Below are 18114 nucleotides of genomic sequence, written 5' to 3' on the forward strand. Positions count from 1 at the left end.
CTCTGAGATTGTCCTTCCTCCCCCTTCCCCCCCCCCCCGCCACCCCCGGAGCTTCTGCTAAATCCTCCCTTTCCACTGTGGTGGTGCCCAGTGTTGGACACTATGTACAAAGCTTGCATCTCCGCAGCCCAGAGCAGTCGGGAGCAATTCCGCACGCAGACAAGGGCCGGGCCGTGTCCTCAGGGTCAGACAGGAATAAGGTGCCAGGCTCAGTTGCATCTTTTTTTAATATTTTTTTAATTTCTTTATTGATTAAGGTATTACATATGTGTCCTTATTCCCCCATTACCCCCCACCTCCCGTTCATGCCCCCACCCCCCTGGTGTCTGTGTCCATTGATTAGGCTTACATGCATTCATCTAAGTCCTTTGGTTGATCTCTCCCTCAGCTGGGATTTTTAAAGGAACATAATAAAGAGGCCATTTACATCCCTGTGGGCAGGTTGAGATAACTCAGGAGGGAATTTGTCACACCCGCTCCTCATTAAGGGGAGTGGGAGAAGGGGAGTTTGCTGGGACTCCGTGGTAGCTGGAGCCTGGAAGAGGGGCTGCCCGACTGTAGCTGTGGATGGAGACACGGCCACTGTCGGAACTAAGCCCCGAGGAAGGCAGGGGGCGGGAGCAGCAGTCACCCTGATATGCTCTTCTTCCATCCTCCGCATCCATGGCTGGAACCCATTCCGAAGCTGGAGGGCGAGGGAGCCCAGGAGCCAGCCCCATGGGCACAGAGCAGGGCCAGGAGCAGGGCCAGGGTTCGGGGCACAGGATGACAAGAGCTAAATGGTGTGCCGGGCACATTTTAGATGCCAAAGGACAGGTGAATGAGTGAAGTGAGCCCAAAGCCTGTTGCCCCATAAGTGCTTGCTGAACTGCAGTGATGAGCGGAAGGCCCATGACCTCCCTTAGGTCGTCCTACCCCAGAGCTCTCAGTGCTCGGTTCTGCGTTCCAGACTCCCTCCCAGTGCAGCCCCTTCCTGTGCCGCCACCACCCCCCCGCGCCCTCCCCCTGCCTCTGATGACCCCTTGGGTACCCCGCAAGAGCATACAAAGAGCCTGGATGTTACTTAGGAAGGAATGGAGCAGAGCAGGAGTTGTTCTGAATGGAACTAGGACATTATCAAAGAGAGGGCGTTAAGCCCTGAAATGATTCCCAGAATCTAAAATACATTCTAGGATGTTCAGAGTGTTAAAAATGAAACATTCTGCAGCACTCCAGTCTATGGTAAAAAAAAATAAAAATAAAAATTGGTGGCTTCTGAGAAAGCTGCCCCAGACATTCATGTTATAAGCTCTGGATTCAACAGACACCTCATTACCAAATGCCTCGGGGCTGCCCGCTTTATGCTCAAATGACCCTCATCATCTCATAGCTGTTATTGCAAAGATATCTGGGCTCTCCATTCATTATCAGTGGCAGGACTATTGGGAGCGGGGAGTGTGTGAGAGAGACGTCATGTGTAACATGTACAAAAAGAAAGAGGAGACAGAGAGAGAGAGAGAGAGAGAGAGAGAGAGAGAGAGAGAGGACGCACACCCTCTCTTTCAGAGGAACTTACAGGCTCATGAAGATATGAAAGTGACTAGGTCATTTCAGTCTAGCCAACATTGTGCTAGGATTTCCTGAGGCCAGCCTAGGGTATTTTCTAGTCTTCCAATGTTGAAAAAGTGGTAGCCCTTCGGGGGCCCTCGGACACTTCAGTGTCCAGAACTAAGCCTGCGCTTTTCCTCTGGGTCAGAGTTCTCAGTTAAGCTACATGCCTTTAGCACTGTCGGCATTCTGGGCCAGATCCTTCTTTATCCTAGGGGCTGTCTTGTGCATTGTTTAGCAGTACCTCTGGTCTCTACCCACTAAATGCCCGTAGGACACTAACCTACCCAACTTGTAACAACCAACAGTATCTTCAGGCATTGCCTAAGATGCCAGAAAGGACAAGATTTCCCTCCTAGTGGTGACAATAAAATGTTTCCAGACATTACAAATGTCTTCCCCCAGCAGGCAAAGTGGGGAGCTCAAAAAGCACTGGCACAACTGGACCGTGTGGCCTAACAGCCCTGCCCAGGAGTACTTAGCAACACTGCAGCCAGTGAATCAACCCAGCTGGCTTCTCGGAGTTTTTTCCTCCTCCTGGGCTTCTGCCCCTGGATGCCAAATGCCTCATGAGATTTACACGAAGGAAAGATAAACAAGAGGGAACAGGGTAACACTGACTCCTTGGGCAGTCCTTCCCTTTGTGAGCCTCAACTGTGTTGCAAGGCACCAGAGGGATTTGGCTGCCGTGTTTCCTTTGTATGTGTACTTATTTATAGACCACATTATTGCACAAAAGGTTTGAGACTTGATCTCCAATTTATTTCATAAAATTGGATGGTTTTATAAACAAATAGGCATGTAGCTTAACTGGAAATCCCTTCTTCAGTTCCTCAGAGTAAAGAGCGGGTGAGGTGGTGGTAGCAGATTTTCCCACGGTACCACTAGGCAAACCAAGGCCCGGAGAGTAAATCCCGACCAAAGCTCTTGGGTTGGTATTCACGTTTCCTGCTCATCTCACCTCTTATGCCCCAGTTGACCCCCTTTCCCAGCATCCTCCCCCGCCATTATCCTCCACCCTTTACCCAACCTAGTGTTTAGTTTGCAAGGCTGCATCTGATGCCTGTGGGTATCTGTGAAAACACAGGCAAGAACCTGAGGGCAGTTGCATAGGCATCCAAGACAAACAGAAACACAGCTCAGTATTGGGGTAAAAAAAACAACAAAAAAACCATCTAGAAAGCAATGTTCATAGAATAATTCAGAAGAAGAAGAAAAAAATCCCTAAAATTAGGGGAGATTAGAATTAAGAGTGGAAATACAATTCCTGTCTGAGACTCAGCCCAAAGTGCTACAGTCCATTCTGTGGCCTTCAATCTGGTTTCTGGGCTCTGGGACTGAACTGTTAGCCTTTCAATCTTGTCCTAATGGTAACAATTACTCCCTAATGACCTCTCCCTGGTACCTCCTCCCCAGGGTGGATCAGAATGCCACTCTGACTGGCACGCCAGGTTCTTTTGTAAGAGCTTGGCATCCTTTGAGCTCTTCCCATTCCGATCCTCCCCATTCGAGCCCCTCCTACCTCCACTTCCCAGGCTCATTTGTAACCTCACCTCTCCCCAGACTGCAAGAGGCTGGGAGGAACCTAAAGCATCCCTGGGCACTGGGAAAGATGTGCCTATCCATAGAGTATGCTTTGGAGTGAGTCTAAAACTCTAGGCCCATAATCTTTTCACCAACCGTGCTTGCCTACCAGAGTCCTTCAGATTCTTATCATTTGAGGCTCTGCTTTGTCTAAAGTCTTGCATTGCTCAAAATCTATGAGCTTATCTAAGAGAGATAAAACAGTAATTAATGGATAGGAATTTGCTATTGGGTAGGCATGTTGGTACATCTCTAAGAAGAGGGCCTTGGAATTGGGACACAGGACAGGTTAATTCTGATTGTGGTGGAGAGACTGAATGATTGAGGTGTTGAATTCCAGACCTGTACTATCCAATACACTAACCACATGTGGCAATTTTAATATAAATTCATTGAAATTAAATAATATTAAAAATTTAGTTTCTCAATCACACAGGCCACATTTCAAATGTTCAATAGCCACATGTGGTTATGGCTACCATATTGGACAGAGCATATATAGAATATTTACATTTTCATAGAAAGTTCTGTTGTACAGCACTCCTGAAACTGAGGCTGGTACTGGCTTCGCAGAGTTCTGGAAAGCAGGGGAGCCTAAAATCGCCAGCTCTGTGGGGAAGGATAGAGAATAGAATTCCAAAGAGAAAGTGAAACAAGACCAAAGGCAAACTTTGTATGCTTTGCCAAGGGTCCAGTGCTGAGCACGCGTGTGTCTGCCTACCACAGAGCTCTTTGTGTTGACAATTAAAGAGTAAGTGGGGTTGGCTTGGGGTCCTATTTCCTCCATTGTGTGGTCTATGAGACACATGGCTCCTTGGGAAGCAAGAGACCCTATCCTAAATCTGGAGCTGAGAGGGGCTCAGAGCCTCACTCACACACAGAGGTCTTCCAGCCAGAGGGAAGCCATCATCCTGATGGCACATGGCCGCCCATTGATATTACAGAGTCTAGCCTTGCGAGTTCCCAAATGAGAAGACGTTCAGGAGAAAAGAAGCACTTCCTCCCCCTCGAATTGGAGTATCTGAGGGGCGTGGAGAATCTGAGGAGCAATGGTCACGCCTACTGACAGCGCCGGTTCACACTTGCATAGAACTTGCAGTAATGTGGAGCATTTGCACAATGTTTATTCACCTCATCCTCACAATCATTGGCTGGGAGAGCAGGGCAGATGCAACCCTCTCGACTTTTTCAATTAGAAAAAAAAAAAAAATGCATGCTCAGAAAGAGGCGCCAAAGTCACTCTGACTGAGAAATGGCAGAACTCCCTCTCTCGGGTGAGGGGGTTACTGTGTACCTGTCCAGGTCCTTCAGTGTCTCAGCCCAAGGGTGTGACCTCCCTTTAGATCATGCTGCAACCTCAGTTCACAGCCAACCCAGGCCGACCATGGAGCCTCTAATAGTCTCGAGGACTCTTTATTACCAAGTGACTCATGTGAGCTGCTGAGAAAGAGGGCAAAGTGGGGTCATGACTAGAATGAGAACACTGACTTTCCCACGAATGCTGGTATCTAGAAGATGGGGCAGAGGAAATGGCGCTCATGGCTGCCTGTGTACTGGAGCCACTGACTCTGCGTCTGTGCACAGACTCAAGGAGGTACTGCTCTCCTGGGTCTCAAAACTCTGACTCTGCAGAGCGAGGCCCTGGAATGGGCCCGTGGCTTTTGTTTGCTAGAAAGGGATCAAGGATCCAGAAAACCGGATCAGATTAGTCCATTGATAGGACATTCAATCGTTTGTGGCCAAATACAAGGTGGGGCAAAAGTAGTTTGACAGTTGTTTGTATGGGAAATAATATAATAATTAATAAATAACGATACAAGAATAAACTGTGTTTCATGTACTCACAACTGTAAACCTACTTTTGCCCTAAACTATGTATGACATTTTCAAATTTGGAAGAATTTTTCACTGTATGGGAGCCATTTGCATACATGGCTAAATAGGACTTCCACTTATAGTGAGCTATAGCACTAAGTCAGCCATTGTCCAGAAAACAGAAAAGAAAAAAGAAGAAGATAATTAAGTAAATAAAGCAATAGTGAGGCCAGTGACAAAAATGAAATGATTACTTTATATGTACCCAATAAAGCAATACCCCTAGCAACCACTACTTTGTTCCTTCCCTTTACAGCAACATCCCAACACTTCTCATTCAACACCCACCTTTCTCTACCTCTAAGCCACTGGAATTGGAAACACACCCCTTTCATCCATTCCACCCCTGAGCCGTCCATGCCAAACTTTGATGAAAGCCCCCAAAGCCAGGTGCCTGACTAAAAGTGCATTCAACCGTGGGCATGTAACACACCCCAAAGTCCCAAGAAAACCAGTTCCCGGTGTTACTGAGCTGCTCAACATATCACATGGTCCCACTGGAGGAGGCTTCTCCTCCCCACTCTCTCTTTTCACCCGGGAGGAAAGCCTTTCCCAGCGGACCCCAGGAGACTTCTGCTATGGGTCAGTGGCCAGAACCAGAGGGATAACCACTCCTACACCAATCTCACACAGTAAATAAGGTTACCATGGTTACCTTAGACCGATACCTCCTCATCCCCTGGTCTGGACGGGTGATAGCTGACAAACTGGGCTCTGTGGGCAAACACAAATGGGGACATGGTTGTTGGAGAAGCCATCAGCGGTGCCTGCCATATCAGGTATACACAGGGTCACAAATAGAGAAAGGGGGCTTCCTGATCCTCCTCCTCCTGGCAGCTTCCCAAGGAAGCCCCGCCTCCTTGACCAGGTCAGATCTACCTGCTGTTGGCTCTCATCGTACCTACAGAGCTCCTTCTTAATACTTGCATCATTTACACTTAAGTGTCTTACTAGCTTCTCCTCCATCAGACTAAACACTAGGAGGATTGTTTTAGCACAACACTATATACTCAGGGCCCTGCCCATACCTCGTGCATCATAGATGCTCAGTGAACCTTTGTTTAAAAATGGATGGATGGATGGATGGATGGATGGATGGATGGATGGATGGGTAGGTGGATGGATGGATGTTTGGATGGATGGATGGATGGATGGATGGATGGATGGATGGATGGATGGATGGATGGATGTTTGGATGTTTGGATGGATGGATGGATGGATGGATGGATGGATGGATGGATGGATGGATGGGTTTTCCAGTCACCAAACTAAACCGACCCTGACTTTTTCTGAAAATGCATTAGAAGGGGGTGAATCCAGGTTTCCCTTCTTCCTTTCCATTGTCACCCAATGAGTCTGCACTGGGAGCATTTAATGTTCCATCCCCAGGCCCAGCCTCACTAAGGACACTGCCTGTGACATTTTTATTGGACAGGTGGCTTTTCTGCTAAGGGAGGGCTTCTGAGGGAAGCTGAGTAACGGGGAAAGAAGAAAAAAGAGTGAATTTAAGCCAGTAAGAGAGTCAAGTAATTATCCGGCTGGATATGTAGCCCGGAAGTTTTGAATGAAGAAGCGAGTTTGAAAGAACACATTGTACATGAGTGAGGATGGGTGATGATTAAACCCGGTAGAGACAGTATGTACTAGAACGAGATGCAGCAAAGTGAGGAGAGAGAGGGACTTTGGGGCTGGTAGTGGCTTCAAGACGTGGCAGAGATGCTCAGGCTTCCTCGCCCACCTGCTTCCCCTCTCCGCCACCCTCTGAACCTCCAGGTCCTCCCTGCAGACCTCGGGTGAGCAGAGCTGAGGGGCCAGGACCAAACAAGCGCCCGGCTTCCCAGAGAACCCTATGACCTTCCTACGCTCTTTTTTGATAAGATGACCCCACCATTCTCTGAAGTTCTGAAAAAGAGTTTTTCCATGAAATTGCCTTTCACCCTGTCAGAAAGTTAGTGACAAATCATGGCCAGTCGCCCCTCAGTATTTTAAATAGCCCTAAGATGAATAGCATAATGGAATTCGGAGAAGTGGAGGGAATTCCTAAAAACAAGGGAGCCGGCTGTGGGGCATCACGGACTGGGAAATCACTCGAGTCTCCCCGAGAGGCGGAGCGCACTCGGCCCCACACACTAATTGGCACAGGGAGGCTGGCTGTCAGCAGCTGCTGAGAACTGTGCTACACACACACACATGCATACAACACACACACAACGCCTGCATCCTCCTCCAGCGGGGTCCTTCCCGTGTATTTACTCCATGAAATGGCAGGTTGTCCGTATGAGATCGTTTTTGTAGGGGTAACATTTTTATGGGGATTTCCCCCCCCCTCAATTATAAAAGTAATAACCTTTTTATATTGTTTAGGTATTTTAGTAATATTTTATTTCATTTTATTTAAAAAGTAATAATTTTTATTTTAGAATCACCCCTCCAGAGATAACCACTGCTAACATATTGGCTGATATATTGGTGTATGGATTTCCAGTCTTTCTTCTGTGCATGTGTGTGGGGAAACATATGTTAAAGTAGAAGGCAAACACATCTATTTTTTTGTACCCAGTTTTCTTTTTCCTTTTCAGTTGTTTCCATAGCATTAAAGTTTTATTACATTATTTTAAAGATTAAATAATATTTTATTGTGTGCCCATACAGTGATTTAGTTCAATAATCCTTTATAATTCTATTTTTAGATTTTTTCCAATTTTCTCTTTTATAAATAGCACTGAGGGTTCCTTTTTGTACAGAATTGGGTTTTGCACATATCTGTTCATTTGGAATAAGTTCCTAAATGTGTGTGTGTGTGTGTTTTCAATTCAAAGTACATCTACGTTTTCCAGACTTTTAATAAATATTACCTCTAGAAAGATTGTACCAATTTGCACTTAAAAGGTAAGGTGCCAGTCCCATCTCTATACTGAGCAGCCAGAAGTATTTGCAAACTTAGTGCAACCATCGTGAAATCTCACAGGATTGGAACAAAATAAAATAAAATATTTTCTCTATAAATACTTTAAAAATTGAAAATCCTATTGAAACACACATTTCCATTATTATCAATTTTTAAGTCACCCAAGACAGGCAGGCATGACCTTTCTGAGCCACGTATCCCAATGATTAACACTTTGGAGAATAATATCGTTAACTTCACTCCAAATGCAATGACACACCCAATTAATTTTATTTGTTCAAAACCATTTATTGAGTACCTTCTATGCCTTGAGATTTGTATTCAGCATGAAGAATACAGAAGGAAAAATAATCAACACGGTGCTTGACATCAATAAGCATCTAGCCTGGAAGGGTGTGGGGAGAAAGAGATAAAGCAGGATTTACTATCGGTTCTGAGCTAGGGTCAGGTCCTTGGTGCTGTGTAGGCAGGGCATCCCCACTTTTGGGGAGACCCAAGGGAGTCTCTGTCTGAAGGAAGGAAAGCTGAAGCTGAGGATGGAGATGCAGCCCGGCGTTTGGTTGGATGGCCATGTGCCAATCTTACTGCTTCTGAAACAATATTGATGAGAAATCACATTTTTCTAGCAGCTATATTCATGCACAGAAGGGGAGCCATTTCTGAGGGATAAAGACTTCAGCATGCCACCTGGTGGGAAAGCTGGATCCCCCATGGAGAAAAACATTGGGGAACACTAGATGGGTATACTTTCTCTAGAAATCAGCCTTTTTCGTCAGTGAGACGTGCAAGCTGAGTCAGAGAGGAATTGCTTGGAGTTGTAGAGGGGATTTTAGAGGGTGTGGAAGGAAGATAGAGGGGCAAGATAGGGCAACTGGGCAGGGAGGGGATGACAGATGCCTAGCAGGGGTCTGCTGTGAAATGTGCTACCTGTCACCCCACAAGGTCCTTGCCCTTGTTAGCACACAAAGTGACGAAAGGCTGCGTGTAGCCTCCGGTTGGGCAGAGAGTGAGAACGAGGCTGCCTGCTGGAGGTTGTCACACCTGGTTTAGTCAGCCTTCATTCTGTGAGCAGGCAAGTGCTGCGGTGTGCTCAGAAGACTTCTGTTAAGCAAGACATCTCCTGATCTGCACAAGATATTCACGTCAGCATTACCTGCTGCTCTTCCCTTACTGACCCCCTGGGTCCACTCAAGCTCCATGTGCTTGGCGCATACACAGAGCTTTAAAGAAAAGGTGGGGGTTGTAATGAGGACTTTTAGGCAATCAAGGATGTTCAGAAATGCACTCCAGAAATCCAGCTGTGGATTAGCTCCTCTGCTTAGGCACACCCATGAAAAGCTTCCCAAGCTATTTGTCTTTTGACTTGCAAATAAATTGAAAATTAACACAGAACTGCAGGTACCGGCAAAGCAGTAAACTTCTCTTCCAAATCATATTGTCTTGTGGTGATATTAAAATTAATTTCTGTCTCTAAAGCTGAATTGAGAAGCATAGGGATGTGACAAAAGGATGCCTACCAGGCTAACGATGGGAAATTACTATGGACAATCTTTCTAGAAGAGTGTTTTCAAAGATACAGAAAAATTAACTAACCTTTTGGATATTGACATCCTAAACTTTGTTTTTCCTTTGGTGGACTCAGAGAAGGTTGCCTGGAGGACATGCCATCAATTGTATGTTGAACAAAGAGGGGCAATGCCATTAGGCCAATAATTTATTTTATTTTAACTTCCCTTCTTATTTGCCAGGCCCAAGTTTCTAAAAATTAAAGAGGTGATGGTATTATTGTAAAGCAGTGAGTCAACAATGATTTACTAGGTTCTTCCAAGCCAATGACGTGGTGGCCAAATGAACAGACATTTGCTTAGGCCCACTCCACTTCCATGTGCAAATACATCGGCTCAGGAAGCCTAGCAACTATTGTACATCTTCGTTGAGGTACACTAAGGGGATGGTGGACTTTTGAAGAAATCTAGAGAGAGATCCTTTTATAATTAACAAGTACCCTTCCCTTTTAAGGGTTAAACATACTATATCGTATTTTTCTAAGGGCGGTTGTCTTACTTTGGGATACAGAAATACATCATTATTCAAAGTTCACTGATCTAGCAACCACATCTCAATTGGCTTTGTCACCATCTGTCCCTGGGTTTAAATTAATGCACATGAACAGCTTTATTGGGGGAATCAATAAGGTCTGAGAGCATATTCCTCTGTAATATAGAGGACCTATTAATTAACGGGAAGAATAAATTGCAGAGCTCAAGGTCAAGTGCTTTTCCAATAGATTTGTGAGTCAGAGTAATGTGTTTTTTATATAGCCTTATAAAAACATTCAGTCAGCCATCTATGGACATATGTCAGTGTGGCCGTGTGTAGAGACTGACTATATAGAGGAAACAAGATAGAGGTTACTCTGAGACTTTGATGATGGTATTCACGGCGGAACACTGGCAGTAGGCCAAGTCACAGGTGGTCTTCTTATTCACAGCTCTTTTACTTGGTTAAATATAGTTGTTACCATATAAACGAAGCTGTCTCTGGACTGTCGCTAGATTAGTCAGGCTAAGGCTAGCCATTATACAGCCCAGCCTCTCTATAACTCAGAAACTCACACCCAAAGCTTTATTTCTCAGCTATGTCACAGTCCACTGGGCATCAGCAGGGGCGGAGTGAGCCTTCCATCTGTTGTCTGTACTAAGGCCTTAGGACCTAGAAATCCTCGGTCTCACCTTTCTCTGGCCAATAATGAATCAGAGAGAGGAAATGAGAATGTGTGAGAAGTTTTAAAGACCAGGACTAGACCAGGAGTGTAACATTTCTGCCCACTTTCAGAAGCCACAACTCAATCACCTGATCCCATCTAACTACAGGAGAGTCCAGGAGGTGAATTTTAATTGTGTGCCCATAAAGAAAAAGAGAACCGAAATCTGATGGGTACCAGAAGTTACTACTCCTCTTGTGAATGGTCTCCTGGGTTTCTAACTGAGGTGTTAGGGAAAATCAGGAATCTGAGAGGGAAAATGCTTTTAATACATTCTTGGGAATTTCTTCTTGTCACCTTCTCAGATGTGCACTCAGCCCAGTCTCAATGCTCTAAGGATTCTCCCAGCAGGCATTTGGCCAAGGCATTTCATCTTCCCAGGCCTCAATTGACTCATATGTAAAAGTGAGGGGTTGAATCAGAATTATTTCCAATCTTTTGACTCTCTTCATATCCCAAATGGCATGATTCTAGAATGCCAGCTGTTCATGTCCTCCTAAGAGAAATAATCAGGGAGGCAGAGGGGCGATGCCATTAGGCCAATAATTTATTTTATTTTATTTTAACTTCCCTTCTCATTTGCCAAGCCCAAATTTCTAAAAATTAAAATATGCATAGTAGACAAGGTTGCTACCAATACAATAGTGATTTCTTTATGGCAAAGTAAAGTTGTTTAGGGGTTTAGATCAGTGACAGCCCATTCACACGCACATACACACACACACACACACCAGAGAGAGCCCTCTGTGAAAAAATAATCTTCTTTGAACAGTCTTTGAAAACATATGTTCTCTTCCTACTACTCTTGCCTTGTATTCGTTGCCTGTGCAGTGGTAACAGTGCCATTTCGCTGGCTTACTAACATTTACTCTTTGCTCATTTTACATAATGAATGTGTGTCAGCTGCAAGTTGGTCGTGGCTCTGCTAACATTGCTAACATTGGCTGGGCTCATCTGGGTCCCGCCTGTCTCTCATGTTAGAACCCAAACTGAGGGAGTAGCCACTACCTGGGACATCCTGAAGGCATGTGGATAACAAAAGCAAGAAAGCCTAACCCAGCCCTAACCAGTTTGGCTCAGTGGATAGAGTGTCGGCCTGCGGACTCAAGGGTCCCAGGTTTGATGCCGGTCAAGGGCATGTACCTTGGTTGCGGGCACATCCCCAGTAGGGGGTGTGCAGGAGATAGCTGATTGATGTTTCTCTCTCATTGATGTTTCTAACTCTCTGTCCCTCTCCCTTCCTCTCTGTAAAAAATCAATAAAATATATTAAAAAAAAAAAGAAAGAAAGAAAGAAAGCCTAACCCCGACCTTGCAACTGTATTTAAGGCTTCTGGTTGCGTACAGCGAAAACAATCATAACCACTCCCATTCCATTGGCCAAAACTTTGCAGAGGGCCAAGTCCAAAGTCATTGAAGTAGGATGTGTTTCCTTCCAGGACGATGCATGGGTATGTCCAATGACAATGGGTGGGGCTATACAGTCCTATGACTGGGAGGGAGCAAATAGTTGGGGACAATAATCCAGTCTGCTCACACCCCCCTCCACTGAAATTGTAAATGCAGCATTTCCCATTGAAAGGAAGCCACTTTACCTCTCTCCTGCTGTGGAAAGTTCTTGGGTTGGAGAGAGTTAGGAGGAAAAAACAGTCAACAATGGGGAAACGGAGAGATTTTAGCAAACATTTGTATAGGTCTCGTTATAGGATGGACACTGTTTTAAGCTCCTGACAAATACTAACTCATTAAACTCTCATCACAGCTCTGTGAGGTTGGTTCCAACATCATTCCCATTTTACAGATGAGGAAACTAAGGCACAGAGAAGTTAAGTAATTTGTCTGTGATTACACATCTAGTGAGTGACAGAAACAGGATTCCAACCAACCCAGGTAATCTGGCTCCAAATGTCTCTCCTTCAACACTCGGAAGGGAAGAGAACTAGGAGGATTCTAGCATCTTTGATTAGCTGGTTGCCGATATGCTGTGATTTTAGGGGAGCAAAGAAACCAATAGCCTCTGGAAGGGGCAGACATTATTTCATTAAGACCTGACAAGTATGTTTTTCAAAACATACACAAAACTGAACACTGTAAGATCACTGGGACATAGGTGGCTGTCCTGGGCACGGTCCTGCATAATCTCCTCTCGAGGAGTTTACAGTCCAGTGGATGGAGACACACTATCAACAAATAAAGAAGGAAAAGGCACCATAGGTCAGAGGGCGGTACGCTCCCTGGAGAGCAGTCAAGTGGGGGAGGGCAATGAGGAGCAGTGCTGGAGGCGGGTCAAATTGGAAGACAGTGGTCAGTGAAGGCTGCCGACAAGATGCCATTTGAGCAATGGCCTGAAAGAGGTGAGGGAGATAAATACTTGATGAATGAATAAATGAATGCTCAAGCAGCTTTAGCTATCCCAGTGAGACCTGCAAATAAACAAATAAAAGATTACTTATTACTTATGCCTGGCTCGGCCACCGTCTCCCCTGACGTCACCCGGGCTGATCTTGTGGTTGCCCCCTGCTCCTCTTTCTCCTCTCTCCCTTGGCTGCGGTCGCTCCCAATTCCAGCAAAGGGCCTCCTGCGGGACAGGAGGGGGCACAAGCACAACCTTCTTTATGAACGCCAGGCGCTTTTTCTCCGACTGGGAATAGGCAGGGCCGTGTGCGGCAGTTGTTCCCTTTGTTCTGGGTTATGGGAGAGAGGCGCGGGGATGATCTGTGCTGGCGTGATTGACGTCTACATGCCCACGCACGTGAGATGAGGACACGCATGTTTTGTTAGACAGGGAAGTGAGCCAGATGTGAAAGCAGACGGAGCTACTAGAATTACTGGGCAAGGAGTAAAGGGCAAAGTGTGAAACCTTATCTTTGAAATGGGAGCAATAATGTAGTAGTAATTATAACAACAATAATAGCTTCCCTGCCCACTGCACAGGATTATTCTATATAATAAAAGGCTAATGTGCAAATCAACCGAATGGCAGAACGACCGGTCGCTATGACACACACTGACCACCAGGGGCCAGACGCTTAATGCAGGAGCTGCCCCCTAGTGGTCAGTGAGCTCCCACAGGGGGAGCGCCGCTCAGCCAGAAGCCGGGCTCACAGCTGGCAAGTGCTGCTGTGGTGGCGGGAGCCTCTCTCGCCTCTGCAGCAGCACCACAGGCGCAGTGGGGCTGGAATGAGCGGGAGCAGCACCCAGCCCTGGCTTGGGCTCCTCCCTGGCCACCTGCCGCTTCGTGCACTGCTACATCCCTCAGGGTATGTTGGGCTGCCAGTGTCACCTGGCCTGCGGGGATCAGGCTGAAACGGGCAGTCCAACATCCCCTGAGGGGTCCCGGATTGCAAGAGGGCGCAGGCCGGCCTGAGGGATTCCCCCCACAAGTGCACAAATTTCATGTATGGGAGTGGGGGGGGGGGGGCAATGGTAAGATAAGTACACATATAATACCTTAATTTAAAAAATGGGGAAAAAAAAGAAAACCTTATTGGGAAGCAATAATATGTAAACTTGGTCATGGCAGTGATAAACAATAATAATGATGATCACTTGAGCAAGGGCCCTCCTGTGGAAGTTCACAGACAAATAAACGTGTAAATGTGTGGTCTGGCGACGGACAGAGATGCTGCACTGCTGTGGACACATGCGTCGCACACACAGGAAGAGCTAGAGCTGTCGTCTCCCCACCTCGGGCCAGGGTTCTCTTCCAACTGCATCCCCAACTTTCAATGTCTGCCTCAAAGAGCAGCTGCCGCACTCTCCTGGAATCCTCGCCAGCTCCCCTGCCAAAGACACACTGCTCCGCTGGCTCCACCTCTGGCGTTCGATAATGCGTTCTCCTTGTGCACAGTTCATCCCGGGTCTTAGAATCTTGTCCTGCTTTCTCACCTTCAGGGCTTTCACTGATTCGCATATTCATTCCACAAACAGTCCTTGGCCATTGACTTTGGACAGAGCTTGTATAAAGGCCTTAATCTTGTCCCCTGGTGTGAGCTCACTAATCCGTCCTCCTGCTCTCCCCACTCTGAGCAGATTTTGGCCTCTGTTTTCCAGACTAAAGGTTGGCATTCTGTATGGGAAAGACAAGCCAGACTCCTGCAAGTCGCAGGGGACATGTGGGGCTCCCTCCCTGTGAGTCCATCCTCAGGCCATCTAACCCGGGAGGAGCAGCAGCTTATGGGGACCCAGTGAGCTGAGGACCCCCACCCAGCAGACCCCACAGGAAGCACCTAACCCAGTTCCTAACATCGAAAACAGTGGGTGAATGTATTTAAAATTCGTCTGCAAGAAATGAGATGTTTTGCATTGTTAGGACAAGAAAGGCATCTGAAATTGAATTGGGATTAATAATCAGGAGCTGTGGCAGGCAGTGCCCTAGCTATTCAGTAGAGGACTGAGGGGAGGAGCACAAAGTGGCTGAGGTGGGGAGGGGAGATGCAGGGCCTCCCCACCATCTGAGCCTTGACCAGTCTTAGCAAAATCCAAAGTCTGCCAGACACTGCCAAATGTCTACCAAGAGTAGAATGAATTAAAAAATCATGGCCTTTCCTTCGATGTAGTATGAATGATGATGAGTGAAATGAAGTGAAAGTGGATTTTGTAAAACGACATGTAACAAGGCTGAATCATCCAGAGTGAAATGAAAGGAGCCAGACACACCCCCTCAAAAAAATGCATATTGTGTGGCTCTATATATATAAAGTCCCAAAGCAGGCCAAGCGAACCTGTGAGGCTCGAAGTCCGAAGAGTGCTTTCTGCGGGGGAGGGGTGGGTAGAGATTGGGAGGAGACACCAGGGCGGTTTCTGGGGTGCTAGTAGTGTTTCTCTTTCTGGACCTGGTTGTAACATGAGCTTATTCACTTTGTGATAATTCGTTGAGCAGAATACTTATGATTTGTACATGTCTTACGTATGATGGTCTTCAAAGAAATCCAAACCTTGGATTGGGCAGCCCTGTCCATGGGATTTGGGCTTGCAATTGCTAGGGAGGTCCTCAGAATTCCTGCCTCGCATGCTAGGCCCATTTCTAGAGTCAGGGTAAATGGTTCAAAAATCTGAGTAGAACATTAGGGCAACTGTGGCAAATGGGGTAGGGCAAGGTAGGGACTGTACTCGCTTTGGGGATCACCTGACACCAGGTCTTAGGAGCAAGTCCCACAAAATGGCAGAGATGAGATGGGTGGGTTTTAGGATTTGCTCAATTCTGGGTGCACCAAAGTGTGCGGATTTGTAGACAGTGGGACCTCAAATCTGTTATTTTGAACTCTCAGGAGGCCACACTGCCTCTCTCCTAGGGCACACCCTTTTTGCCATAGAGAGTGGGGTCAGCACAGGCTATGGGACCGTGGCTGTGATTTTCCACCCGGGGGTGTGGCTCTTATTTCTCAGAACAGCAAGCTACCAGGGCAAAAATTGCCAGATTTCTTTCTCAACTCTTGGCCTGGGTGAAGACACATGGCTCAATGGAGAAGGGCAATGAAGGAAAGCTTTTGGAAAGAGAGGGTCTGAACAGGCTCAGCACTGATAAAGAAGGAGGGTCTGAGAGGTCCTACCACAATGGGACATAGCAGGTGGGAAGGCATGTTTGAGCAAGATCTTGGGAGGAGGCTAGAGATGGGAGAGTCCCTGAGGATTCAGAAGCGAGGAAGCCAGGCAGCTGGTCATAGGCAAGGTGTGGGAGCGGCTGACTTGCTACAAACCTGCTCTTTAATTCCAAACCTTCTATTTCCAAACCATAGTCACACCCAGGGAGCCAGTGAGGAGTGGAGCCAAGATAATTGCCCTGGGGCAGAGGTGTGGGGCTGACTTTTTCCTAATTGGATTCAAATATTTGGAGCCATTTGCCACTATCGCTATCCCTAAAAATTAGGTGTTCCACTCCAACTGGGATGAGTAATCTTGATCAAGGGCCTGTTTGTGATGGGAGGGTGGATTCAGAGAGGCAGACACCAAGTTTCTCTCCAGCCTAGTGCCTGTCAGCCATAAAAAATGGTCAGTGACGGCGGAGGTGGGCCTAGCGCTGGGAAACGCCAGCAGGTGTGGTCAGCACTCACCCTCAGCACAGGAGTGGGCAGCTGTGATTATCTTTCTCTCTGAAGGTTTACGTATCCGACCCTGTTTGTCCTGCTGGAGAGCGAGATGTGGAATGAGGGGGGAAATCGTTACCGAAACGCAACCATGACACCACGATGCGTACGTCTAATTCCCTGGCACAGGTGTTTCAAGGCATCGGAAAGTGCGCATGGCTGGTAACCGATGTGCAGGATGGTCAGGAAGTCCTGGAGAAAATGGTTTCTTTTTAGCACAGAAAATGCCAGGTTTCTGAAAGCATTTTTATATGAAAGCTTTATCGAGGAGAGTGTCTTCGAGCCTGGGTCAGTGCACCAGGAAGTGTAAGCAATGACAGCACCAGCTCTGGCTGCCCCCACCCAGTTTCCCCAATCCAGGCGTCTCCTTTGCAAAGCACATGGAGCCCCAACTCTGAGGAGAAGTCTGCATGGCATCCGGCCTCGCCCGAAGGTGTGATTTATAACCTGTCGCTCTCAAGCATGTTGGTGCAATGGCCCGAAGAGCAGGGAACTCTCAATAAACGCATATTATAGGACGTCGTCAGCCCGTGGGAGGAAGTGCTGTCCCCAAGCCCAGCTAGGACCACCAGATCTCCAGGACTAAGAGCTTGTCTGGGGTCACCGGGCCCTAAACAAGCTGGGTCAGTGGCAGTCAGTGTTTGAGAGGCCCAGGCACCAGTGGGGCGGGGAACGGAGAGGGCCTCTCTGGGCCCCGGCTCTCCTGACCCCGTGCCGCCCAAGGCGTGGCGGGTCGGCCGCTGTGTCTCCGTTGTCTCCCCATCGAAGGGGGAATAATCACACCGGCGATCACAGACTGTCCGCAAATCGGGATGATTCCTCAGATTTGCCAGAGTTCTCTCTCCCGGTGACATGTGACAGTTTACTCACCCGCTCTGTACTTCGGCTTCCTCGTCCGTTAAAGGGGCTACTGGTGGGGCTACTGTGAGGGTTAAATGAAATTTAAGTAATCCGGGTACTTAGCACCGTGTGCAGCCCATAGTAAGTGCTCCGTGCATAAACCCATTATGAGTCTTTAACAGCTTGATTTCAGTAGATGATTCTGAGGAGTTAGATGGACCAGGCGGTTTCGAATGTACAGTCTGGACGTGGGAGAGCGACTAGAAGGTCCCCAAGGAAAGGCAAGCTGGCTACCTCCCAGAGCCCCAATAGAAGAGCGTCACTGATGACACCCATATACCCCAAACCTCTATTGCCGCTAAGACTTCATTTCTGAGAATGTTGGGGGGATGGGAGCAGGTGGACAAAAGCTTTCAGGAAGCCCATTAGCGAGTGTCCAGCTGGCAAATGGGGCACCGCCCTCTGACCAGG

The 18114-nt window shown here is 47.2% G+C and overlaps 1 protein-coding gene across 11 annotated transcripts in view; it reads left to right on the forward strand.

Annotated features, from left to right (window-relative positions):
• The window catches only part of PRLR (prolactin receptor), a 125093-nt gene that overhangs the window by 84159 nt on the left and 22820 nt on the right, over nucleotides 1-18114 (forward strand). The gene's annotated exons all lie outside the window — the stretch shown is intronic.

This window comes from Eptesicus fuscus, chromosome 4 (assembly GCF_027574615.1).
Source record: "Eptesicus fuscus isolate TK198812 chromosome 4, DD_ASM_mEF_20220401, whole genome shotgun sequence".
NCBI classification, from domain to species: Eukaryota; Metazoa; Chordata; class Mammalia; order Chiroptera; family Vespertilionidae; genus Eptesicus; species Eptesicus fuscus.